Below are 27436 nucleotides of genomic sequence, written 5' to 3' on the forward strand. Positions count from 1 at the left end.
TTTCCTAGAATTCTCGCTGTCCTGTCTCTACTTCCTGCCTGGTCACCTGGCCTATACTTCCTTCCTGGCTACTGGCCAATCAGCATTTATTTAAAATATAAGGGACAGGGAGCAGATCATTGTCCCACAGCATTTCCACCATACTTTAAACTCACAGGGATCTGCCTGCCCCTCTCTCTCTCTCTCTCTCTCTCTCTCTCTCTCTCTCTCTCTCTCTCCCCCTCTCTTTCTCTCGCCACCATTGCCTGGCTTCTCTCTTTTTTTTTTCTTTTAAAGACTTTATCCTTTTTTCTCTCCTAATCTACATATATTTTTAAACACACATTAAACTGTTTAGAGGTTTTTTTCATCTTTGAATCTTTACTGTATATCTCTCTTTTACTAACCACATGAGTCTTTAATTTGCTAAGCAATATGACTAGAATTAAAGCCATGGCTTTGGTGGCTGGATCCAGCCCATTCCTTAGCTTTTTTTTTCTGAGAGTCTAGCCTCATGGCAGAAGTACTAGCCAGAGCCATATTTATTGCCACAACTCTATGACGTTTCAAGGTCCATACTACTACCAAAAACATGCAGTCAGCTTTTCATCAACTTTTAAGAGGTTCATGGCAGGACCTCTTAAAAGAGCAGCAAGGTTTTACAGCTAAAGCTGAGTCAAGAAGCCTTTATTTATTTATTTATTTATTTATTTATTTATTTATTATTTTTAAGCCATTATTAAATGAGAGCACTTGCCTCTAGGAAGCAGGGCAGACCTGAGAAAGTGCTGCTATCAAGAAGCCATGCTTCACTCCATTCTTTCTATCTAGAACAATTTCCCAAGCTCCCTCAAGCTTTTTAAATGGATTTGGTCAGCCACACGTTGGCACACCACTCTGTTGACTGAGGTTTTTGTCATGTCAGGTCCTTCACCCTTTTTAGTCCCAAATAAACACGCAAAGGTCTATATTAATTATAAACTGATTGGCCTATTATCTCATGCTTCCTATTAACACTTATAACTTATATTAGCCCATAATACTTGTCTGTGTTAGCCACGTAACTTGGTACCTTTTTTGGTGAGGCAATAATATCTTGCTTGCTCTGTGTCTGGCTTCTTCTGTGTCTGGGTGATAACTACAGACTGAAACTTCCCTCTTCCCAGAATTCTCATTGCCCCACCTCTACTTCCTGCCTGGCTTCCCTGCCTATACTTCTTGCCTGGCTACTGGCAAATCAGCATTTACTTAAAATACAAGTGACAGGTTCCAGACCATTGTCCCATGGCACCACAGTCTTCCTTTATACTGTCTATCCAGTGGGTTTTTCTTATGCCCTGAAGTCCTCCAAGCAGTGCTATTTTTTTGGTATCTGCTGTCATTAGTTACTCTATGTATTAACACAGTCTATAAAGTACAGAGTGTAATGTCTTTTATAGGGAGTCTTAACTGGGAACCCTGGATGAGGTTTGTAAGGTTCTCTTTAAGTTATTTATAACTTTAAGTTATTTATAACTTAAGCAATAGATCCATGATGGTGTGCATGTAGGAAATTCCCAACCAAATGTTTCAATAGACTCTAAAGGAAATGAACAGTGTGCAAAAATATACAGGTATTGATTCCATGTAAAAGAAAAATAACAATTTGATTATAATGAGTTGTGTATCGGCTAGTTTCATGTCAACTTGACATAGGCTAGTGTCATCAGAGAAGAGGAAGCCTCATTTGAGAAAATGCCTTCATATGATCAGTCTGTAGGTAAACCCATGGGAAATTTTCTTAATTAGTGATTGATGGGGAGGATTCAGTCCATTGTGTGTCATGTCACCCTAGGACTGGCTGTGACAGTGAGTTTTGATTTGGTCTTTATGGGATTGAGTTTAGTTCATCTCTAGCTTTTAAAGAAGTGGAAGGAAAATTATAGAAATAAAGGATCATAAAAAATAGTGAGAGGCAGAGACATGAGGGCAGGATTCTAGAAGAAGAAGAAGGAGGAGGAGAAGGAGGAGGAGGAGGAAGAAGAAAAGGTCAGATCAGTTGCTACATGGAGTCCAAGAAAGATTAGAACAATACCAAAATGGTTTTGTTCACTGGTTTCAGCCATGAGTAGAATAGTATTTTAAGGAAGACAGACCTCTTTGCTAAGAAGAGAGACATTCTGAAGCACTGGTTGAGCAGGTAGTGCCTATTATTCAGTTAAACTGTGCTTATCAAGGATCTCTCAAGAGTGTGTCCTAATGCAAACAGGCGGATGCATGGTACTTCATTCCTCAGCCATTCAAAGCTTAGAGACTAGTGGGTGCAACCTCCAAAGGCCTGAATGGTGGTGTCATCACTCTTCATGTAGGGAAGCAGGCAAGAGGACTGGACTGTGACATTTTAGAGAGGAGGGAAAAAGAACATACTCTAAACCTCTTTGTGTGTCACTGAATCTGGTTCCAGAAGTATGTGATTAAGATTCTGAGGTAAATAGAGGTTTCCACGGAAAGAAATGAACATTTACCTTGGACCAGGGCATCAGCAGAGATGATAATATTGTATTTATTAGTTATATTATTAAAAACAACTTCTTAGAGACATGCTTTAAGATTTCTGAGGTTTAATATAACAAAAATGTATTTCTTGACCCTGTCACAGTTCAAGCAAGTAGAATCTTACTGTGGGACATGTCTGCCTGCCATGGGCCTTCAGTTACTTCTCTGTGGTCTTGTGGTCCTTCACTTGCAAGTGTAGAAGGTTCTCTAGTTGTAACTGCTTTGAACTGAAACTGACATACTTCACAATTCCTCACACTCCATTGGCCAGGATTAACTATGCCTATCCAGTACTGTTTCAGTGGAAGTTAGGGAATAAAGAATGCAAGTCAAATACTTGCTGGGCACCAACAATCACTGTGGTATCCTGTCCTTGTGGACATCAATGTATTCATCCCCTCTCAAGGTCCTAGCAATGTCCATCTTGAACTAGAACTTCAAGGTCACATCTGCCAGTTGACCTTCCATAAGTTACAGATATGGTTCCTCATAGATTAGGAAGCCTCTTGTCTCTTTTGCAGCATGTGCACAGTCTACTTATCATATTAGAGGGACAGAATAATTGCAATAAAGTCATCCAGAAAAGAAAATGGGGAAACTTCCTTCAATCACTGGTCTGTAGCAGTTCTAAAATCCTCCCAGACAAGTATTGTGTGACCTTTCTACTCAGGATGAAGAACATTACTTGAGTTTTCTTTGATACTATTCTACAGGAAAAAAAAATGTCTTATTCAGCATTTCTCATAATGGCTGTTTTCAGTTGTGAACTTATTCTTCTATGTGGTTCATGTGACCATGTCTTAAGTACACATTAGGAAACTGTTCCTTTTATAAGTTATGTGGCTTCTTCTCTCTTTTTATTACCAAACTGAAGATTCAGTCAATATTTCATCTGTAGTCAAATACTACCATTGTATAACAGACATTCTAATTAAACCTCAGAGCTCAATCAGAAGTCCTGTGAAACCATTCACAGCACTTCAATACAACTGCATTTCCAAATTTACAATAATTTAAAATTCTATTATTAATGGCAGGATTGATTGTATACCAGTTGTACTAATGATTAGATATTACCAAAACATCAGTTTGATGTGCCACCCACATTAGAACAAAAATGTATTATTGTAGCAACAGTACTGGAGATGAATTTCTAAAACTAAGTCAAAATAATCCCACCTTCAAACTCTTAATCTCAGTGTATTAACCCAGCATCATGTGTCTATTATTAACTTCATAGCCTAACAAGGGCTGGGCCACTCTACTGCACAATTCTTCATGTACTCACTGTCTGAGACAACCAAGTCACTCCCATTGTACAGTTTGGCCTCACCTCCAGCAACAGAAGGGAGAGAGAATGTAAAAAGTTAAGAATATAGATTATCAGACAGGTGTGGCAGTGTCTACCTGTAACTCTGGTATTCAGGACGTAGAGGTAGGAGGGTTGTCTCAAGTTCCAGGCTAGACTGGTTTATGTAGTGAGTTCCAGACCAGCCAGGGTGATACGTGAGAGCTAGTCTCACAAATCAACCAAACCAAATAAAGGGAAATACAGACAGCAACACACACGTAACTCTAGGGAGCAGAGAAAACATGGGAGGAGAACACAGACTATGTTTCTGGTGAGTCCTCCCTGTCTCCACCACAACATTTAACCCTTTCTTTCCAGTGGGACGTCAGCCCTTGTGTCAACATCTTTAAACAGCTATGCTAACAATTACGTTTGATAATTTTCTGGGCACCTGTAACTTGAGGTAATGGCAATTTTAGTAGGGTTGCCTTTGGAGACCTCTCATGCAAGGAAGGGCAGGGCTAGGTGTTCCTTGTGTCTCTGGCTGGGGTGTCATGACAACAAACAGAAAACATAGCCCATTCAGTGCCAAGATAAACAAAATTCTCTTGCACTGGGGAGTCAGCTCAATTTTATTAAAGACTAGGATGATAAAAATGCATTTGCTACATGTATATCTTCAAGAGACAGGAGTTCCCGTGGTGACTGTAAGCAAAAATAAACTTGTATCATTTTTTAAAAAAGGTGTCTGCCTCTCCTATTTCATGTTTTGCAGTACTCACAGTTATATAAAATCCAGGAATGTATGTATTCTCACTGTCAGTCATGTCTCTGACTCATGGGATCAAGACTAAAAGGCAGTAACTAGAAAGCATTGAAGATGAATCTGTTGAACAAATGCAGCCTATTTTATATTCATCTTCTAACTCAACTTGGTCTTTCGCCTCTTCATTAAACTCTTACCATTTCCTAACAGGCAAAAGTTTGCCTCCTAGAATTTGTCAAGGATTACAGGAGGGTGTTTATGGAATTGATAAGACAGACAATTTAAATCAGAATTTGTAAAATGTAGCTAGTTTCTACATAGTCACCTAATCTTAGCGATTGGAGAAATCTGCAGATAACTCAAGTGAGAATATTTTCTTAGCACTAAAAACTTTCACGGTGCTAAGTAGACTGAAGAAATTCTAACTGTGGTAAGTTGTGAAAACCAGAAAGATTTTATGGCATGTGTGTCTTTGATTGGTTCAGAGAAGTCTGCGAAGTCTTTGAACTCAAGCTGATTCTTTTTATTTTTTTCTCATGCCTGGGGGTGTGTGTGTGCACACCTTAGGGTTCTTCACCCCATACACCCTTTCTTATCTCAACCTCCTCCCCATTCCAACCACTGTCAAATGTCTCTGGGAACTTCCTGAAGTCTGCCTCCTCCTCTCTGAGAAAACCTGTTTGTCTTGCCTGTGGGATAAAAGGCCACCAACACGGTGACAGGGGATAGAGGTTCAAGAACAGAATTGAATTTTTGTAGTTTGGAAAATGATAGGTCTATATTTGTAACCAGGGGCTAGAGTTCTTTGCTATCTTGCGACACCCAAATAAAGAAGTGTGTTTTACTGGACACCCCAAACTGACAGAAAAGAAAACAAAAGGCAAGAGAGTTTCCCATGTGTAGCCTGCACAGGGAAGGCCTTTGTTCCCTGGGAACCCCAACTGACACACCCACGGCGCTGGATCAACTGGCTAGGCCTCGGTTTCCAGGCATGAAGTCACAGGTATGACAGTCCCATCCTTTGGGTGATTTTCCTCTTTGGTCACACCAAACTGTTTCCTGATGTACTTGATGGACCTGAATTCAAAGCTACCGGAAGGAAGGAGAGTTCATGCTAGCACACTAATGGGATCCTCAGAAGAGAGACGCTCTTAGGAGCGCTGAGCGCACTCTCATGAATGGATTCCAAGCTTCTGGTAGACAAGCAGGCAGCCGGCAGTGCCTCAGCTTATCGGCTGTACAACAGTTACAACACATATAAAGAGTCCCCAAAGAATTGCTCCACTTAGCTATAACAGCAGAGCTTATGGGAAGTCTATGTGTGCATGATTTAAAGAGAAATGCACACCTCTAGACAGGCATATCAACAAAAGTGGAGTAAGTTTTTAAGGAAATAACCACTTGCTGTGTGCCTGCCCCAGGCATATTTATTTATGAAACCAAACTAAGTCAGTTCCCAGCTGGGAACAATCACCCATTATTGCCTAGCACTAAGCACACATAGTGGCTTTTTCTTAGATGAGCAGCATAGAGCTTTGGGAAGAACTTACACCAACATCCATTTTTGTTATTTTGTTCTCTGGCAAACCCTTCTCTCCTCCCTCTCCCAGATCCTCCTGCAAGGAAAGAGGAACAATAATGTCACCACTCTTGCCTGGTTCTACAGGGACAGAAGGTTGAGATTCTTTGATGTGAGAATAACAAGAAAAGGGTCCCCAAAATAACATCCCCTTCAGTATTTCTGATCGTCTTGTCAGTCCAAGCTCAAGCTATGGAGCTGGTCAGCTGGCTCAGTGGGTAAGGGCCACTGTCACCAAGTCTGCCAACCTGGCAAGCATCCATCTCAGGAACCCACATCGTAGAAGGAGTGACCTAACTATGGAAAACTGTAAAGTTGTATTCTGATCTCCACATATGTACTGTGGCATATATCATCTCTCTCTCTCTCTGTCTCTCTTTCTCTGTGTCACACACACACACACACACACACACACACAGAGAGAGAGAGAGAGAGAGAGAGAGAGAGAGAGAGAGAGAGAGAGAGAGAAACAGAGAGAGAGAGACAGAGAGAGACCGAGAGAGAGCACAGAATGCTCTTAAAAAAATCTTAGGCTTAAACAACTCCATATGTCTACCATAGCCATATAGTCATGAACTAAGGAAGAAGATGAACTCTTTACTCTGCTCTGTGTGGTGGCCATAACCAACTTGCTTGTTCTCAATGTCCATCTGTCTGAAACATTATTATTGCTGTTATTAGTCTCTCCCAATCTTGACCTTGAAGGATGCTTTCACCACTGGAGACTTTGGCAGGTGACAGAGATAGACACATGGAAAGAGATTCATGTATGAGTGAACCAATGAGGGGCAGCACGGTTCACCTTCCCAGTCGAGATTAAAGTAGGCATTGATTAGACTCCTCCAACAAAGAGACAGCCTTAGAGAAAAACACTAGAAAGTCTTAGAAGAGGATAGAGCAAAAGACTGGGTGGATATCTGAGACTCTGTCTGAAAGGAGGTGTGATCTCCATGCAGTGCTTGGAATCTAGGCTTGGTGTCTGGTGACTGTGAACTTCAGCCTAATGAGAAAGGGGTCTCTAGCTAAAGAAAGGTGCCCAACTTGCTTTATGCGCATGTCAAGGCTTCTCATTTCTTATGAATGCCTTTGTTATAATTTTTCAAAAGAAATTTCTGAAGAGCATCGGGGGAATAGCTCAGTTAATAAGTTCTTGCTACCGCACAGCTTCAGGACATAAGTCTAATAACCCAAGTAAAAAGTGGTGCATAGTAGCATGCTTGTTAGTCCAGCACCTAGGAGACAGATTCAGACAAATCTCTGGAGCCCACGGTGAGCCTGCTCAACCTAAATCAGCAAATACCAGGTCTTAGTGAGAGACCCTGTCCCAGAAAGCAAGGTAGATAGTTCCTGAGGATAGATACCTGAGGTTGATCTGTGACTTCCATGTGACATGTACATTCAAATGCATGAACAGGCACGCATCCGTCACCCACACCAACATGCACATTCACAGGCACAAGAAATTTGTGATGAAGACAATTTTCTCCATTTTAAGTATTTACAAAATAAAAACAAATGTTTCAGGAAATATTTCTTAGCTTGTTGGTGAGAAAAAGCAATGGTCCTACACACACACACACACACACACATACACACACACACACACACACACACACACACACACACACCTAAAAAACCAAGTTGTGAATTGCATTTGGAATTTGAAGCCAGCTGCACTTTTATTTCTAGAGTGAAAAATAAATGTTTTTATTTATGGCTGCTCATACAGTGTCTGGAGCTCCAGAACAAAGGAAAGTGAAGAAGCCAACAAGCTTGTGAACTTTTCTCGGCGATCCAGGCTGCTACCTCACTCAGAGGTTCTGACATCTAAGATTTTTGCAAAGCCAGCATTCTTCATTGGTACCGCAGTCAGTCTCTCTTCTCAGTGCAGCCTAGAAAGCAAGGCTGCCACCTCAGAGGTTCTGACAATGTAAGATTTTAGCAAAGCCAACCTTCTTCCTTGGTACCACCACACTCAGCCACGTTTTCTCAGGCCAGAATTAGAGAGCCAGGCTGCCCTCCCTAGCACACTGCCATCTTTTGACCAGGAGAAGCATAGCAAACAGAGAAGAGGCAAGCACTGAAAATCTTTCCTGATTTTTAACACCAGCCTATTAAACACAGGAAGCAATGTCCCAGCAAACCTTCCAAGAGTAACTCACCAGAGTCTTCCTGCCCAGGCTGGGGCCTCCACTCTTAAATCTGCTCAGGTGTCAACATTGCTGCAAGTCCTTCCAGGAGAAGGGAACATGTGAATGGCTAGAGGGAGTAGACGAAGGGGGAAATTAACGTAATTACGTTTTAATGAAGTAGAAAATACCATGCCAAATAACTTACACTTCCATGACTCTCAATTCTTCCAGCTATTTTCATTACTTTTAGTGTTCAGCTCAGGTTTTAAGTTAATAAAAGTTGGCTATTTTAACCCCTCCTGGATCTGTTAGTATGCAGGCCCCTTTCATAAACAGAGGTTTCCAATCTCTGATAAATGAGAGATCTTTAGTTTGATTACCACAGCATGGCAGGTGTAATTATCTCCACATCAGAGACAATGATGTTGCTACTTTGGGCGAACTCTGACTCTCCCTGAAATATAGTTGTAGAACATGCTAATATGTGGGTCTCTTTTGACCTTAACTCCTAATAAAAGATTATGGTATAATCTTTACTCAGAATAGAATTATTTCTTCTCTGAATGCCACTACCACATAAACCATTGTAAGATAGAATGTGGATAATTGTTAAACTATTTCAATTTTAAGGCTGAATTCACTTGTCATATATATATATGGTTTGACTGATATTTTATTTTTTGCCATCATGTCAAGTTTCTTGTTTTGTTAGAAAATTGATTATTACAGGATGACTAGTAAGTCCCATGGCTGAGAGGAAGAGAGACGGAGAATGTAGTCTATGAAGGCAATTCGATGCCTCTTCCTTCGTGGTTTCCCTTTGCTATGATTGACTTCTGCTTCTCTGTGAGGAGTTGCACAGGAATGAGACTATGGCAGCTGGTCTGGTCTTCCTGTCCTAGATGACAGCTCTGCCCTCAGCAGGTCAGCCAGCTCCTATTGCTTAACAAGGACAGCAAGAAACCACCCTTCGAAAGTAAAACCTTGTTAAGAGGAATTTAACGACGGCCCAAACTCATGTCACTAAGCAACCACAAAAGAATATATTCTTTTTATAGGCAAAGGCAAACACTTTCTCGATACCACTGCCATAACTGTATTGCAGGTAAAAAGACTTTCAATGAATAAGGACATCGTGGGCCTTGAGCTTTTATTCAGTGTGAAACCATTTCTATTCTACAAAGGTTAAAACAGGAAAGGGGAAATTCCTTCCTCTTGATTGGCCAATTAAAATGAAAACTAGCAACATTTCAAAGTTTCGTGTTTGTTTTATAGAGGCTTTGAACGTGGGTTGTCTTTACACTAGGGAACATTACTCCAGTTCTAAGTTTTATACCTTTGTCCCTTGGGGAGGACAATACTTGCTTCACGTGAACTGTCAGGTGGTAGGTGACTCATCTCTCTTGACGTACTGTGTGCTGAGGTCTGGCAGGCACCTATATACTCCTCCTGCCCTGTGGAGCTGACAGAGAGGCTACCTTATCTTCCCTTCACCTGTGAGGAAAAAGAAACTCATGGACCTTCTTGGATTTGCCTAAGCCAGACAACTGGTAAATAGTCAAACCAAGTCTTCGACTTAATAATCAGACCTCAAACCCAGCAAGGCACAATGCTGAGCAATACAAAGAGAATGACTTTCAAACAGCAAAATTACTGCTACTTCGGTGAGGGAAAAAAACCCTTTATTTGTGTTAAATAAATTCAAAATTACAAGTTAAAAGTACTAGTTCAGGGGGTTGGATTGTGTGCTTGTATAAATATATATGTTAAAATCCTACACTTGGTCCAGCAAAATGATGTAGTAGATAAAGGTGCTTGAAGCCCACTCTGACAGCCTGAGCTTTATCCTGGGACCTTCAGGATGGACCGAAAGAACTAATTCCCCCAAGTTGTTCTCTGACCTCCACATCCATGTGCACGCATGTGTGTGTGCAAACACATGCCCATGATGAATATAAAGTACATATAGGCATAGTTATATATAGTTCATGTGAATCTGTGTTTGATATTGGCATTAGTTTTAAGAGGACAGGTATTTAAAGTCTGCTCTATCCCTTCTTTTACAATAATCAGATAATTTTTAATTTTTAAAAAATTAAACAAGTGTTATTACTGTATGTGTGTGTCAGTGTGGGTATGAGTGTGCACTATGGTAGGTGTGGAAGTCAGAGGAAAACAGCAGGAATCGATTCTGTCCTTCTACCAGGGACAAAGATTGAATCCAGGTTTGCATAGCAAGTGCCTTTATCCATCGAACCATTCCACTGTCCCTCAGCTGGTTTGGGGCCGAGGTATATTAATATGATATTATTTGATCATTTTTCAGTGTCAGGCTTTTTCAATAATTTTGTTATGTAAGATACTATACAAACTACTCTATTTGATTACATTCAAAATATGATATGAATGAAGTTAGATTAAAAAGCTCATTATTAAAAGTGTGGCCTCAAATTGTGTGATCTTGATCAGAAAACTTATCTCAAGTTTCCTTGTATAGCAACAGAGAAGATAATAGTGTACTCCCAACTGTCTTGTGAATAGAATAAAACTAATGGTATACAGGGTGCTTTGTTCCTAACATGTGGTAAATATGATGTAAATACAACCTATAATCTTTCTCTAGAATTTACTGCTTTAGTGTTTAGTTATATTATTGTCTTAGTGACAAAGATATACATAAAATTTAATACATAAAAAAATCGTTCCTAATATTATGTCTACATATGTATTATCCAAATTATTTACACTGATCAAACATTGAAAAACCCCCTCTGTTCATCATGAGTTTGTTGGGATAAAAGCTGAAAGATTTAGCTACCACAAAAGAATGAATCTTAGGATTATTCAGCCCCATCAGGGCCACTGAAGTTGACAATGTGACTTTGTTTTATGGCCCACTATCCCCGCTCTGCCACTTGTAATACTGCCAGGCTTGACCATTTCGAGGGCTAGGAGAGCATGACCTCTACCTCAAAATGAACTCTTGGATGCACAGAGCGTATTGCTTCCAGAAAAGGAGTAATGGAATTCCAGGCGAAGAGGAGGTTGGTGACTTGATGCTTTGATGAGTCTAAAGAGCAAGCAGCATAGGTATTAGGAGCTGGAAGAAGTGGGAGAAGAGAAGATTACAGACAGAGAGAGGAATTTCATGTTGAAACACTGTGGGTGTAGAAGTGTTGAATGATGTCGAAGCCAGCATTATGTGGATGTGAGTGGGTGACCGATGTGAAGGAGAGAGAGAGAGAGAGAGAGAGAGAGAGAGAGAGAGAGAATTGAGTAGAAAATATTGGAGAATTAAGAGAAACTGAGTGCCTTGGAGGGTAAGCAGCATTTGAAACAAATTATCTAAGCTTGCTAAGGGAGGCTGAAATGCAACCACAAAAGCAGGCACTGGCCTCATTGAGAATTCTGTTTATGAGCCAAGCCAATATTTTAAATTTAATGTAAACATGTATAAGGCATCATTCACACTGAAACAAAAAAAGCAGACAGACATTTGTGAACATCTCATTTCTTTGGTGGGCCCAATCAAATTCTAGATATTTTTTTCCTAATTCTTGTATATTTCTCTATTTAGTGTATAGTCTTAATGACCTCTTCACATATATTTCTCCATTCAGTGTATATACTTCTGACCTATTAATGTATATTTCTCCTTTAAGAGTATATACGTAATAACTTACCAGGGAAATATTAGCCAGGACAGAGAAAAAGGATGCAATTTGGGAAGCTGCCAGTTCTCCAAATAACACACAATGATGGCCGGATTTATAATGGCCGCAGTATGTGTGCTAGTGATGTGGGATTCCCCTCTGTATTCTGGGAATATCATTGGTTAATAAAGGAACTGCTTTGGGCCTATGGCAGAGCTATAGGGGAACAGAGCTGGGCAGGGAAAACTAAACTGAATGCTGGCAGGAAGGAAGCAGAGTCAGGGAGAAGCCATGTAGCCCTTCCCCCACCAAAGACAGACGCCAGACAGAACTTTAGCCCATAAGCCACAGCCACATGGCGATACACAGATTAATAGAAATGGGTTAAATTAATATGTAAGAGTTAGCCAATAAGAAGCTAGAGCTAACGGGCCAAACAGTGATTTAATTAATACAGTTTCTGTGTGATTATTTTTGGATCTAAGCTGCCAGGCATCCAGGAAACAAGTGGTCTCCTCCCTCCAACATGCTAGAGAGTTCTTTTAACCAGAGCCTAATGGAGAACTAATTAAGTTGAATTTCCAGGTTTCTCTTGTCTTTAAGATTAGAATGACAGAGGAAGTAACAAATGAGAATTTATTTATTTTTTTCATTCATTCATTCATGCATTCATTCAGTTTTTGAGCTTTGGCTGTCCTGAAATTTACTATGCAAACCATGCTTGCGTCAAACTCATAGAGATCTGCCTGCCTCTGCCTCTGATGGGATTAAAGGCATATGCAGCTACATCTGGTCAATATGGAGACTTTTAAAGTCTGCTTGTGCACTTGCTATGTTAGAAACATCCAAAAGAGGCAGTCAGTCAGGAAGCAAATTGAGTATTCTGGTAAAATTACAGATTAAAAACTTGTGTAAGATCTGCCATTTACAGATAAATAGAACTTACAATTGTAAGGATAGGTTGCTTTCATAAAAATATATGAAGACAGAGAGAGACAGGCAGAGAGATGGAGAGAGTCTCAGAGATAAAAACACACATACAGAGAGAGACACACACACACACACACACACAGAGAGGAAGACAGAGAGAGGCAGACAGAGATATGGAGACCATCCGCAAGGCTGAGAAGCAAGGGGTAGACCAGAGAAGGAAGAGGAAGACAGAGATCATAGTGTTGTAGAAATGAAGAGAGGAGAGAATTTTGAATCCAGTCTTCACAAGAGACTAGTAAGATGAACTCTGGGAAGGTTATGTAGATTTTCAGAGTTCAGCAGTAGCAGTTCAACAAAGGACAGACAGATGTGTCTATGAGCCAGAACCTGGACATTGTACTTTCACACTGCTGGAGTTACATCCCACCGGCGGCTGCATAGAACTGCCCAGCACCTAGAAAATGTTACCTTTCCCTAGCTATACTAGAGTTACACATACTTTCCTTAGCACCCAGTGGGTTGTCACCCACAGTCTGTGAACAGCTGGGTGACTGGGGACCTCATCAGCAGAGATGGGGTGACGATGCACCTGTACTTTCAAGTGCTCTGGTCTTTACAAGAGTTTCTGCTTAAATCATTTCCCCCACTTCCTTACAAAACCTCCAGGGCTTTAAGGGACAAGGCAGCACCGGTTCTGTGCGGGCGCTTTGCCTCCACTGTTCCTCTTACTGTCATAAGCCAGGCTTAAGCATAACGTAAGAGGCCTGGTATGTGCGGTGATGCAATAGTCATAGAGTTAACAATGGCTAACACTTAGGTGTCAAGCACTTTTGGACTACTCTGGATACATCAACTCATCTGATCTTTGTGACAATTCTGTGAAGTAGTTTAGTATTTTTTTTTTCATTTTATACTTGAGGAACTGAGGCTCAATGAGTTTACACAGCTTGCAAAGTCTTCTTGTAACCTGTAGGCTCTAAACCACTAGGCTTCAGATGCACACACTCACTGCTGTAAATCCAAAGCAAACATAAAAAAGGAAGAACCAAAGAACCCATGAGCTAGCTTTTATTAAATCATTCAGAAATGTTGCTGGCTGTCTTGTAAGGTCCCTACGAGGACAGAGTGTGAAAATGTCAGGTGACTGAAGACCTGGACTCTGTCCCACATATGGGGCCTCTTCTGGGAACTCCCTTTAACTGGAGGATAAACTCATTACAGGAAATTCCTGAGCTCTAAGGTGGCTCTAAGGTTATAAGTCTTAAAGTGGCAAACCAAGGTTAAACATACATCCAGACACAAATGCTTTAATAATGGGTGTCCAACTGACTAAGACACACTTGCTCCAGGAATAGTCTTCATTTTTATTACAGGAAAGCTGTGTAAATTCTGGGATATAAGAAGTTGCCGTCTCCTGAGATACCAATCCTATTTAATTATTAAAATTCTCAATGTACCTATAAGACACCCACCGATAATACTGGAATGAGTATAAACTTGTAAGCCTACATGGTACAAATTTTTATGTTTCAATTTTTAAAAAATATTATATATTCCTGAACACCATACTGTCTTAGATTTTGTCACCAATTTACATTGACTAGTTTTTTTGAATCTTGGGTCATGTGGAATAAAAGTTATTAGCAATGAGCATGCTCTGGCTATTTTCATCTTGAAAAAATGTTTCGCCTTTATGGATACTATTGGAAATTTATTAAAAGTGGCAAAGAAGCCCTTGCTCTCCATCATTTCTTCACCTTTGCAGTCCATGCTCAATGATGGCCTTGCCATATTCTAAAGCTGATTTACATGGCGAAGAGTAAAGATCGTGTTGGGCAACACCCTGTAGCTTGAGAGAGAGACAAATAATCAGATCACATGAGCGCTGTGCAAAGTTAGACACAAACGCAAGTTGCTATGGAAAGGTGTAGAATGTAATTGCCTTGTCTGAAGTAATTGTCAAAGGGGGTGGGACCTCTTTTTCTCTTAACTCCTTGTAAGTGTGACTTTTCTCCTAAGGCATGCTTGCTCTTGAGAAACCCCACAGGTAAAAGCTCTTCAGCCTCTCTGTGCCCTTGCCAGACAATCAGCTCTCCAGAGCCCTGACTATTGTCTGGGACTCAGGACATAGAAGTGTGAAAAGCGGGGGTGGGGGGTGGAGGGGCGGGGGTGGGGTGGGGTAATGAGATGGAAAATGGGTTAAAACATTGAGGCTCCTGTGAAAACTACAAGCTGGCTACTGTGAGATGACCACAATGTGGAGCTCAAACTGATGCTGAGACTCAGTTTAACTCCCTGGAAATTCCCATGCTTTGGAGGCAGTTCAAAGAAAGCAATTCTTCTCTTCAAATCAATACGATTCAGAATTCAGAACAACAAAATGCATGCACTCTTTCTCTTATTCTGGCCCCGTTATCCGTGCTGCCCATGTCACTTAATCCTTTTCATAACTCTAAGGGCTTCACACTGCCATTAAGGGTGACAACCAGCCAGCTAAGCTCAGAAGAACAAACACCTTTGTTCAGATTCTCACGGGGGTAGATGGGTAAACTGGGACTCAAGTCAGCCAGGGGACTTCAGACAATGAACACTTTTCACTTTTCATGAAGCTAAGGAGAAGACTAGAGAGGATGACCCTCGTGGTCAATGGTCTTTTCACATGTCACTGTGTATGGATGTACTAAATAATTCAGAAAAGGGAGGTAGGCTGAAAAAGCCTGGGACTTCTGCTCTACTTTCTATGAGAGGACCAAGAGGGACTGCATGGTTGAGGGCCCAGTTCCAACACATCATGGCAGCAGAGAGGAAAAGGCAGCTTGGCGTGTTCAGTTAGAGCCACCCGCTTAAAAGAACCTGTTTTTCCACAAGGTTCTAAGCACACCTTGACACTAGACACCACAACAACAGTCATGGCTGCCAACAGTGGGTGCTGTATGCATCTACTCCCAGGCCACCGGAGGTGTCAGGTACATCCACTTACAGTGTCGGGAAGAAAGGCATGTAGCCAAGGACTCCTGGTTGGTGAAGAATAGTAATCAAGACATTTGTCCTCCTCTTTGGAAAAGAAGAAAAGGAGAAAAACAAAACAGCCTTTTTACTATCCAATTAGACTCCGATGAGAAGAACATGCATGGACATTCAAAAGATCATTTATTCAACAGATATGTACTGAACATCTGCTATGTTCTCCAACTATATCCATGATTATGCCTGTCATGAGGATAAGAAATAAAGGCAGTTGAACAATTTCTCTTAAAATGCTTTCCAGAAAAAAGATGCTCAATAGACAAATAAGAATATTCGGGAATAATGTAGCTTCAAGGTGAAAGCTAACAATGATGGTGGGTCTGTTTTTTTATGTTAAAGTAACTTTAAACAGGGATCAAAGGATCCGGCGGAGACTTAATAATCATGAAGCCTGTGTGCGTCTGGCCTAGGTCCTCTGTGTAGCTTGATATTCTTGTGGGACTCCTAAGAGTGGGAGCAGGGCCTGCCTCTGATTCTTTTGCTTATTTTTGAGACCCTTTTCATCTTACTAGGGTACTTCATCCAGCTTTGATAGGAGGGTATGTGCCTACTCTTACTGTAACTTGATATGTTATTTTTTGTTGATATTGCTGGGAGACCTGCTCTTTTCTGAAGGAAAACAGAGGAGGAGTGGATCTGGGGAAGAGAGGAGAGGGGACAAGAATGGGGGAAGAGGAGGAAGTAGAGGAAGGGGAAACTGGCTGGGATGCAATATATATGCAATATTTTATACTTATATAGTAAATAAACAAATAAATAATTTTCTTCTAGTCGAGAGAAAGAGAGAGACTTTATAAAGAAGGAATGAATTAGAAGTAATGTGGCAAAGTGTTCTGGGTTGTGCATAGGGTCAACTCTAGCCATGACTCTATGAGTGTTTATTATATTGTTGTCTCTATTTTTTTTGTATTCAATTATGTTGCAGTAAAATGTATGTTAAAATGAGCACCCATGAATTTCAAAAGTATGATAAGGCAATTCTCTGTCATTACAAAAGTTTATTAATGATTCCTTCTGCTTTAGAGAACATCCACTGACTTCTTTTAAAAAGACGTCAGCTCTGAAATTTTCAACTTTCTAGACCGTCCTTAGAGAATGACTACTTCTAGAAAGGCACTTCATCCTCAGTGCTGGGGGAAGAAGTGTAGACGCACAGAAGGTGTGCTTTTCGGGTATCCAGCAGATGTTGGTTTTATGGTTTAAAGAGTAATTATAAAATAAAATGTCCATTTATAAACTCAAGGAAGCAATGCCTTTCAGTGACTACTCCGTTCATGAGATCATATGTATATCTATTAGCTATATATAATACAAGTTATAATACACGCACATTGATAGATAGATAGATAGATAGATAGATAGATAGATAGATAGATAGATGTATATATCATGGGAGGCAGAAGAGGCCATGAGGTGTTACAGGCCAAGTCTGGGAGCTCTCAGAGAGCCTTGGGAAGTCAGATTTACTCTCAGTGTGTCAAAGAGGATCTATTCTTTCCCTGGTCCATTGATGGCTCTAGGGTTTCACTGTTCCTTCTGGTTGTACTGAGCGAGTTTCACTGCAGATATAATAGTTAATGACAGACAATAGAAAGGAAAGCGGGCGTGGTGCTGCAGTTGAGTAGAATGACGAGAGTGTCTGCTGCTATTTATAGCGTTTGTTAAACTTTCATCTCTTCAAATTGCTATTTTCGTGCAGCAAACTTAAATCTCTCAGGCAACAGGGCAAGCAGCAGGATATTGGCACCGTAATTTCTGGCATTAGTCAAACACTAATGACTAAGAAAAACACATTCATCCAGAAAGCACCGCTGGTTCCCAGTGAGAATGTGAAAACAGATGTTCCCAAACATCTATTTCCCAAACGTCTTATAGCCATAACCCCAGCAAGAGGGTTAAGTAGTGAGTTTATTCTTAATGTGAGCCTTTTATGAGGCAAAACTGAGATAGTGTGAACCTGGATCACTAAAGTTGCCTTTATTTGAATATTACTAAAAAGAGAAGGCCAATCGTCCATATCTAGGAAACAGTGTCATTTGTTCAGGACGCTGGCTGAAACTAAGAGCAGAACCCAGACATGTGACTTACAAACTCTAGCTTCTAACCTACCATGTGACTGAGAAAACTGCTATTGCATTTAGCAACCCCAGGCTCTTCTTCAGGTGTGCTCAGCTCTGCGATGGACTCAGACTCACAAGAGTGGAGGGAGACAATGGTGCTGGGAACCACAGAATTTGGGGACTGGACCCTCACTTGGCCTACTCTTTCATTATTAAGATCGGTTCTCAGGTTCTTTCTCTTATTATGACCTAATTTCTTTGGTGATTAAAGCCTGTGTCCCCAGGCTACTGTGTTTTTTCTAGACCTTGCATGTGCTATGCATGTACATATGAGATTCATACTAAGTACGTCCATCTTGTGAACACAATCTGGAATATTTGATCCTAACACAGCTGATTTTTCATTTTCATATACCTTACAAACCAACTGAGGAAGACAGTAGAATGGACAACAAGCAATGGAACAAGAATGAGGCGGCCACAGTCCAGGTATTCATTCAGGCAAGGTTCTGGGCAGCCATTCTTTCTGATAGAGAAGGGGCATAGTTCTATGTCTAAAGTTGGGGAATGTTTTTAAAATGTTATAAAATAGTGTCACATGAGATCTGAAGAGATGTTTAATAACTAAAATGTGCATATATATACATATATATGTATATATATATATACATTTCTTTTGGTGCACAATTAAAATACATTTTTATTTGTGACTAAGATTCATAACATTGAAGATAAGATGTTAAATTATGGTTAGAAATGATTTTTAGAAAATGAATTCTGAGCTTCTTTTCCATTAACAATGAAGAATATATGTAGCTGGAGAGATGAATCAGTGGTTAAGAGCACTTGTTGCTCTTCTAGAATACACAGGCTTGACTCCTAGCACCTACATGGTGGCTCATAATTGTCTGTGACTCCAGTTCCAGGTCATCCAGTGCCTTCTTATGACCTCTGCAGGCACCCAGCATTCACGAGGTACACTGACATACATGCAGGTAAACCACTTATACACATAAAATTAAATAAATTGACCTAGTTTTTTAAAAAAAGAATATTAAATCAGGCAGTGGTTATATACACCTTTAATCCTAGGACTTAGAAGGCAGAGGAAGATTTGAGTTCAAAGTCAGTCTGGTTTACAAAGCAAGTTCCAGGACTGCCAAAGCTACATAGAGAAAAAAGTAGTGTGAAAAAAAGAAAATAATAATAATATTCAATATCTATATCTATATCTATATCTATATCTATATCTATATCTATATCTATATCTATATCTANATATGTTCATGTAGAAGAAGCTATGGGCAGGCCTGCTTTTTATCCTACCCGGCTCCCGCAGGGCTAGCTTTATACCTGAAATAACAACACACAAATTGCATTCTTTTAAACATTGCCTGGACCATTAGTTCTAGTCTCTTATTGGCTAATTCTCATATCTTGATTAACCCATTTCTATTAATGTGTGTAGCACCATGAGGTGGTGGCTTACAGGGAAGGATTATAGCCTATGTCCATCTTGGGCCGGATCTTCATCACATCACATCTGCCCTCACTTCCCTTCTTTCCAGCATTCTGTTCTGTCTACTCCACCCACCTATGTTCTGACCTATCAGGCCAAGCAGTTTCTTTATTAGTTAACCAATGAAAGCAACAGATAGACAGATGACCTTCCCACATCAAGTTCAACATTATGAAATTTTTTATTTGCTGTTCATTTTATTCTGTTTAACACCAACCTGAGACTGCAATGCTTGATGCTTGTCTTTCTTATGACCATGCAATCATGATTTTCACGTAAATTTTCAATCTGCCTATTTTCATTCCATTACTTAAAGCTACAGAACATATCATTTATTAACTATGTATAACTTCCTAAGAAAATGGCTGGGAACCATAATATTTTTAAAAAAACTATAATGCTTTAAAAACTAGATTATCACCTTCTTCTACCCTCCCAAAAGTAGGAAGAAGAGGAAAAGAAAGAGAGAGAGAAAGAGACTGGACCAGCATGACAGTCAACAATCCTTGATGGCAAGGACCAGGAACACCAAGTGCTATAAGTCAAGGGAGGTGAGCTCATTGGGCAGGGCTGCTTGAGGAAGGCTTCCTAGAAGGGGTGGGGTTAGAGATGGAGTACAAATCTAATTACAGATGTGAGGAGGAGAAGACAAGAAAGTTCTTCAGGTCAAGAGAATAAAATGTGTTCCAGTATGGGCTCTTTAGAGACGCCCACTACAAACTAGATTTGGAAACCACTTTCTGTCCCTACTTGCCTTTAAAAAGAACTAGGCTTTGTGAGTCTGAATACTGAAAAGGTTTTCTTCACTCTCAGATGAGATTGGAGCAAATACCCGAATCACTGTTCCTCTCAGCCGGTGTCCTCTTCCAGGAGGTTCTCTACTCTACTGGGGCTCAGACACTCCAAATCCAGGTCCTGTCTGTCAACACAGCAGTTCTGCAGAATGCTGATATGTGTGGGTTCTAGTGAGTCCCTTTTGCTTGACTTTAGACAACTCTGTCACTGATGGGAAAACTGTGGCCAAGATGACAACCCCCCTTCCATCCTTCTCCTGTCTAATGAGGCCTTAGGGCTGAGTTAATTGGGAGGTGGAGTATAAATACTAAGTTAGTCCAACAGATGATGAGCTACATGAAGACAATTCTGTAAGATCCAAGGTACTTTTGAAAGAAGAAACAGATGCTTAGGGGTCAGAAACCAAGATGGCATACATACACAAACCCATATTTCTTGAGTAATAGTGAAAATGATTGCTTAAGCAAATTATCATACTTTTCAGACTTTTTAAAGATGCAAGTTCCCACTCACTATGTATCCAATCTTTCTGGAATTCTCCATCCTCCTGCCCTACCCTCCAGACTGTCAGGTTATGGTGTGGGTGACCATTGTACTACATCCAGTTTCAAAATGATCAACCAAGTCACTGTTGGGAGGAAGTACTTGGTTATTACCATGCCCAGTGCCCAATCTCTAACCCCATTTCTGATTTCATTCTCACACTAGGTTTTTGTTTGTTTGATTTTTAGTTTGGGGGATTTTGCTTTGCTTTGTTTTATAAATTGGGAAATGGAGTTGAGTAAAGGATGCAGTCTGTTGCTTAGAACAGGGTGAAGAAATCTTTCCTTGGGAATTCCCCGGGTTTCTGAAAGACTAGAAATTAGGTGACTGATTCACGCACTCATTAACAATAGGGAGAATGTTCTGGGATTCCAGTCCATCTTAAGCCCAGCAGAGCCTCCCTAATGCCTGTTCTTGCAAAAGGCCTCTGAAATTTCAGGGGTGTTTACTGGCGTCTGTTCTCATTGAGAGCTAATACACCTGTGTCATAGGAACTTGCTTATGCACTGGAGAATGTCCGCATAGTTTGTTTTGACGCACCAGTATTATTTAAGTAGCAAGGAACACTCAACTCAGACAATGTATCATTTTGACTTTTGTTGCTGTTGCCTTCAAACTGTGCTGTTTTAGTTCCAATTTTTAGACAAACGAATCTATTAAAGTATCTAGGTTTAACACTGTACATGAGGATGTGTTCCTACAGCACACATTTGTGATCTCTGAAAAATCTCTCAAGACCCTAATTAATTGAGGTTGCACATATCCAGCAGACTTACTACATCTGAAAAAATGGGTCCTGAATCATCTCTTTATGCGGGTTTCCCCCATTCCTTTATAAGCAAAGCATTCGAGTACCTATTTCTGACTCATTTTGATATTTACATTAACATTTCATCAATATAAAATTTGTCCTTGAAGTTTTTCCAATCTCCAGACTTTCTCTCTTGAACATCTATTAGGATTTAATCACTTTGGGTAGCAGATTTTTCTAAAATCTTGCAATAGCTCTTGATTCTCTTCACCCAAAAATTTATGAACATTTCAAATACTTTCTACAGTGTTCCAGGTTCTTATATTTCTAAGCCCATATAGTTACTCCAGCTTATACTCCTTTGCTCTGAATGTTGGGGAAAGCTGCATGTTTTATTTCCCTTTTCAGGTTTTTTTCTACAAAGATATCTGTGATTATTTGTCTTTTCCTTCGGCTGACCTTGTCACTATCATTTAGAGGACAATGACACAGAGAAAAGTGATGTTGCTTTTATTGGTTAATGAATAAAGAAGTTGTTTCCAGGCCTGTGGCAGAGCAGAATAGAGCTAGGTGGAAAAACTAAACTGAATGCTGGGAGAAAGAAGGCAGAGTCAATGAGAAGCCATGGAGCTGTCCACAGGAGACAGACACACTAGAACCTTATGGGTAAGCCACAGTCATGTGGCAATACACAGATTAATAGAAATGGGTTCATTTAAGATATAGGAACTAGCCAGAAATACACTTAAGATATTGGCCAAGCAGTGATTCAAATAGTATAGTTTCTGAGTGATTATTTAAGGTCTAAGAAGCCGGGAACAAATGAGCAGCCTCTGGCAACAGAAAAGAGTATAATAATTCATTTGTTTCTCCTAGTGGTCTTTGGCAAGATAGGGGCATAATTTAAATTTTGCTCTTTGCAAATTAGCAATTCCATCCAAGAAAACTATCAGTTAGTGGTCCAGTGGTATTAGATTGAGAAAAATAAACCTGAACAAATGAAATTGAAAAAAAAATTAGTAACAAAGCTTGGATGTTTAAAGCTTAACTAAATCTTAGGAATGACCATAAAGTTTATTTTCCCTCATATTTATCAACTACTTCTTGGATGTCTTCTATAGCAAAAACACTTTGCAAATGTTTATTTTTTTTTAATGGTTGGGGATATGTCCCTAAATGACATTCATTCTACACATTTCTGTAGGGATGGTATGTGCACTTATGTTATGTGCTGCTCTATCAAAATCTGATTCCCTTGAGACAAGGTCTCTCACTGAACGTGGAGCTTTGCTGGTGACCAGAAAGCCGCAGTGATCTTCCTGTCTCCCTATCACAGGGCTGTGGTTACAGATGAATGTGGCATTTTTTATGTAGATGCTGGGGGTTTGGATTCAGATATTTACATTTTCATAGTAAGTGCTTTTACCCTCTGAGCCATTTTTCTAGCCCCATCAACACATCACTTTGTGAATATAAATAATGACCAACATTTACTTATTAATACGTGCTAGGAGCTTTAACTTCGACAACGCTTCTGAGAAGTAGATGCCATCAGCTACACTGTCTAGGTAGGAAAGTGAGGGCTCAAGACACTCTGCAACTTGCCCATGTTTGCATTGCTGGAGTCAGGAGGCCAGATCTGGATCTTTTAACAACTGTATTATATTACTTCAATCCATTGTGGGAGTTGTAATCTTTTAACCCTTATTAAAGAAGAAGTCAAGGAATTACTAGCAACATGGACCCACTTGAGGGTTAAAAAAAGGAAGAAGCAATCTTTTGCATATGGAAGCAGGCAGAGAGCAATACAAATAAGTGCAATCACGTAGTGGTAGATGTGTCCTTACTCACCAGGAAGAATAAACATTTGCTCAATGAGACATATTCCTAGTTCTTGGGAACGTGGAATCATCATTATTCTGGTTAACTGCCTGACCTGAGGCAGCATAATCACCTCATCTCTTTTGGCCTCCTTATCTTCACTTATTGAGAAAGGGCATTCCAAAAAGAATGTGCGTTAGGTGATGCCAGTGGGCAAACTGTAGACAACTGGAGAAGTATGTTTAAACAAACTGTAGATTATTGAAGGACTGCATTTAAAAAAAGACATCCCCTTCTTTCCAGCTGCATCTTCTTTCAAAGATAGGCAGAAATTCTAAGTACAGGGGAATAAGACACCTAACTTAGTAGTACAAGAGTTCATATCCTTCTACTCTAGGCACCTGCTAAATCTTCATTAAGTGCATTCTGGTCTTATGGGCACAAAAACACAGCAGGTCACTTAGCTACTTTCAGACATCAGGATGAGGCTCAATGGCAGTTTGGTTAGTTCATCTGCCTTGTAAATGTTAAAGTAGCTTCCTTTTTCTCTTGGTTATTTGGAATCCAGATGTTGACTTTGGATTATGTAATTATGACAACTGCCATTGAAAAATTAAATATATATATTTAAAAAGTATGACCAATGTTAATATGTTAAACACTTAATAAAATCAGGAGGAAGAAGCAAACCTTCCAGCAACAGCTGGAACACACCACTACTATGGACGATCATTGCTATACATAGTTGTGTAGGATGAGGCCACTAGTTAGTTGCCAGCCACTTAGCCCTGAAATAACCACACAGAAACTGTATTATTTAAATCACTGCTTGGCCCATTAGCTCTAGCTTCTTATTGGCTAACTCTTACATTTTAATTTTACCCAGCTTCATTCATCTGTGAATCTGCCATGAGGTAGTGGCCTACTGGCAAAGTTTCAGCACGTCTGTCTCCAGCGGCTGACGGCTCCATGGCTTCTCTTAGACTCTGCCTTCTTTTTTTTCAGCATTCAGTCCAGTCCTCCTCACCTAGCTCTGCTCCACCCCTCCCTGCTCTGCCATAGGCTCAAAGCGGTTCCTTTATTAACCATGATATTCACAGCATACAGAGGGAAATCCCACATCATTGTTGGAAGATGCCACCTACGGTGGACACACATTGTGATACATAGCTGGAACATGTCACTACTGTGGGCAAACACTGCAGTAAATAGCCTTCTGGATTCATCTTCATGGTATGGCTATGGCACTGCTCTTACTTACTGAAGGGCCTCTCCACCAGCTTTTCCAGTGATCAAATTCATGTGTTTGTCCACTAACCTCAGAAGGTAGGCGACAGAGCAAAGAAACTGCCTAAGGGATGAACTAATACTCAAGTAAGTGGAACCATGATCACTTAGAGGAAAGACTAGGTTTATACGGCATTTACAGTATGTTGTAGCCTGTGTGATGACAGTTTGGAGATCCAGGAAAGCCCTGCCTAGTCCATATTCTTGCCCCCAAACTAGACATGTTGTTTGGAAGTCTAATGTGGGTGCCACTGGTTTGGGACAAAAATGTCTTATTGAATATCTTATGTGCCTCTCTGACTTAATTCCTTATGTGTTTTGATACTCACAGGGGAATGAACCAAAAGAAAGATGTACTGAAAGAGGAAAATGAGCTATAGGCAACACATTCACTTTCCATCTTCCCATAATTTTTCTATGATTAAGCCTTATAATTTTCCCTGAAGCCAACACTGAACGACTATGGGAAGAAAGTCATTGTAAAAGCAGGAGCTTCAGCAGCAACAGTATAAAGGATGTTAATAAATTTTGAGTGCACTGTATGACTCAGCACTAAATTTATTTTATATATCATTTAAGTTTCAAATGATTTTATGGAGGTTAATTATTGCTATCAGTTGAAATGATTTTAACTACCAGAGCTAGAGTTTGGTTCGATTCCCAATGAGACAAATCATGGAAGATAGCTATTATTTCAAAAAACAAGACCAGCCAGTCAGGTGGTTCCAAAGCAGCTTTTAACCTTTACCTGTCCTCATGACTCTGCTGAAGGATATCAACTTATGATTGCATTGTGAAACCAACTTCTCTAAACATCAGTGCCTTGACAAAGGTCCAACCAGCAGAAGAAGGAATATGACCAATGACATATTTTGGAGGTGGAATGTCCCCCAAAGGCCCATATTTGCTAGAGGCTTGGTCCTCAGCCTGTGCTCGTATTTAGAGGAGATGGAGTTTATGGGAAGGGGGAGCTTTCAGGTCACTGGGGATATGACCTCAAAAGGATTATGGAAACATGGTCTCTTTCTCTTTTATTTATGGAGGACGGTAATGGATTTCTTCTGTTGTCTGCTTCCCTGTGGTCTTGACACACCTCAGGCTCAAAATCAAAGGAGCCGACCAGTGAGGGACTGAAACCTCCAAAGCTGAGGGCTGAGATAAATATTTTAAGAAAGGCCAGGAAGGATGCTATGATTTGGATGTTGAATGTCTTACATAAAAAATTCTTAGTCTATAAGATGTGTATATTGGGCAGTGTTGAGAACCGTTAAGATCAGGGCCTACTGAGAGGGTTAAGCTATGGGGCGGATGTACCCTCAAAGGAAAAAAAATGACAATTTACTTTAGTTTGAAATGTGGCTATTTCTTTTTCAGTACACTCCAGCATAAAGCACCATTGTCCATTGTCCCTACCAGAGATTAAACCTACAGGGTTATGGCCATTCTAGGACTATGAACTTGTCGCTTTTTTTTTTTTTTTTTTTTTTTTTTTTTGGTTTTTTCGAGACAGGGTTTCTCTGTGGCTTTGGAGCCTGTCCTGGAACTAGCTCTGTAGACCAGGCTGGTCTCGAACTCACAGAGATCCGCCTGCCTCTGCCTCCCGAGTGCTGGGATTAAAGGCGTGCGCCACCATCGCCCGGCGAACTTGTCGCTTATTGAGCTAAATAAAACTTGCCTTTTAAATATATTAGTTAATTCAAAGGTCTCTGTGTGCTTACATAAAACTCACTTATATAGAGAAATAATAGAAAAGAACCTTATATCTCATAATTGTATTTCTTAGAAGTATGTCATTATTTAAAAGTAGAATGGTTGATGGTGACTTGTGTTTAATTAAATGGACATGTATTTTAACATAAATCTTTTGTTTAAATTGAAATAATTAAGGACATGTTTGTAGACAAGCACATACATATATACAGACATATGAGTGCATTAAAATTATTAGATTAATAGGTCTATCTACTTGAAAGAAAATAAACACCCTTCTGGCTATACACATTTCAGCCTAAATGAGATTTTCAAAACTGATTTCAATTCAATTCAACTCTTGAATTTCTTCAGGAAAACTTTTCAAAATAAAGAGACTAGAGCTACCTCTCCTAAAGAATTAAAAATTAAAAACTGCAGTGGTGCAGCTGGTAAGCGGGAAACTCAGTTTTAGTTTTCTTTTTCTTCATTTTCCTTTTCAATCTGTATCTACTTTCATTCTTCCTAATCTCTAATTACAAGTGAAAACAAAAAAGCTATGCTTCTTATATTCTTCAATGGAGACTCTTAAGAAGAAGATTTATCTATTTTTATTTTATGTATATGGAGGCTCTGCCTGTGTGCACATCTATGCAGTATGTGTGCACAGTGACCTGTTAAGACCAAAAGAAGGCATTGGATCCCCCAGGAATTGGAGTTACAGACAATTGTGGAACTGGAGTTAACAGACCATGTGGGCCATTGTGTAGGTGCTGGGAATTGAACCTGGGTCTTCTGGAAGAGCAGACAGTGCTCTGAGCTGCTGAGCCATCTCTCCTGTCACATGACAAATAAGAGCACCTTCAAAGCCACATCAGAGAAGCTAGACACTAGAGGACAAGAATATAGATGATGTTTAACACCAATTTTACATGTCTCATAAGTGAATACTCTTTTTAATAGAAACTTAACTGGATGTTTTGTTACTGTGCTGACACATTCAAAGATAATTTTCCCAAGTAATTTATTGTCACCAAAGTAATTTTGAATAATAAGGAAAAACTTTCACTATTATA

The sequence above is a fragment of the Alexandromys fortis genome, unplaced genomic scaffold, assembly GCF_014885135.2.
Source record: "Alexandromys fortis isolate MF-2015 unplaced genomic scaffold, M_Fortis_MF-2015_v1.1 scaffold_0, whole genome shotgun sequence".
Lineage (NCBI taxonomy): Eukaryota > Metazoa > Chordata > Mammalia > Rodentia > Cricetidae > Alexandromys > Alexandromys fortis.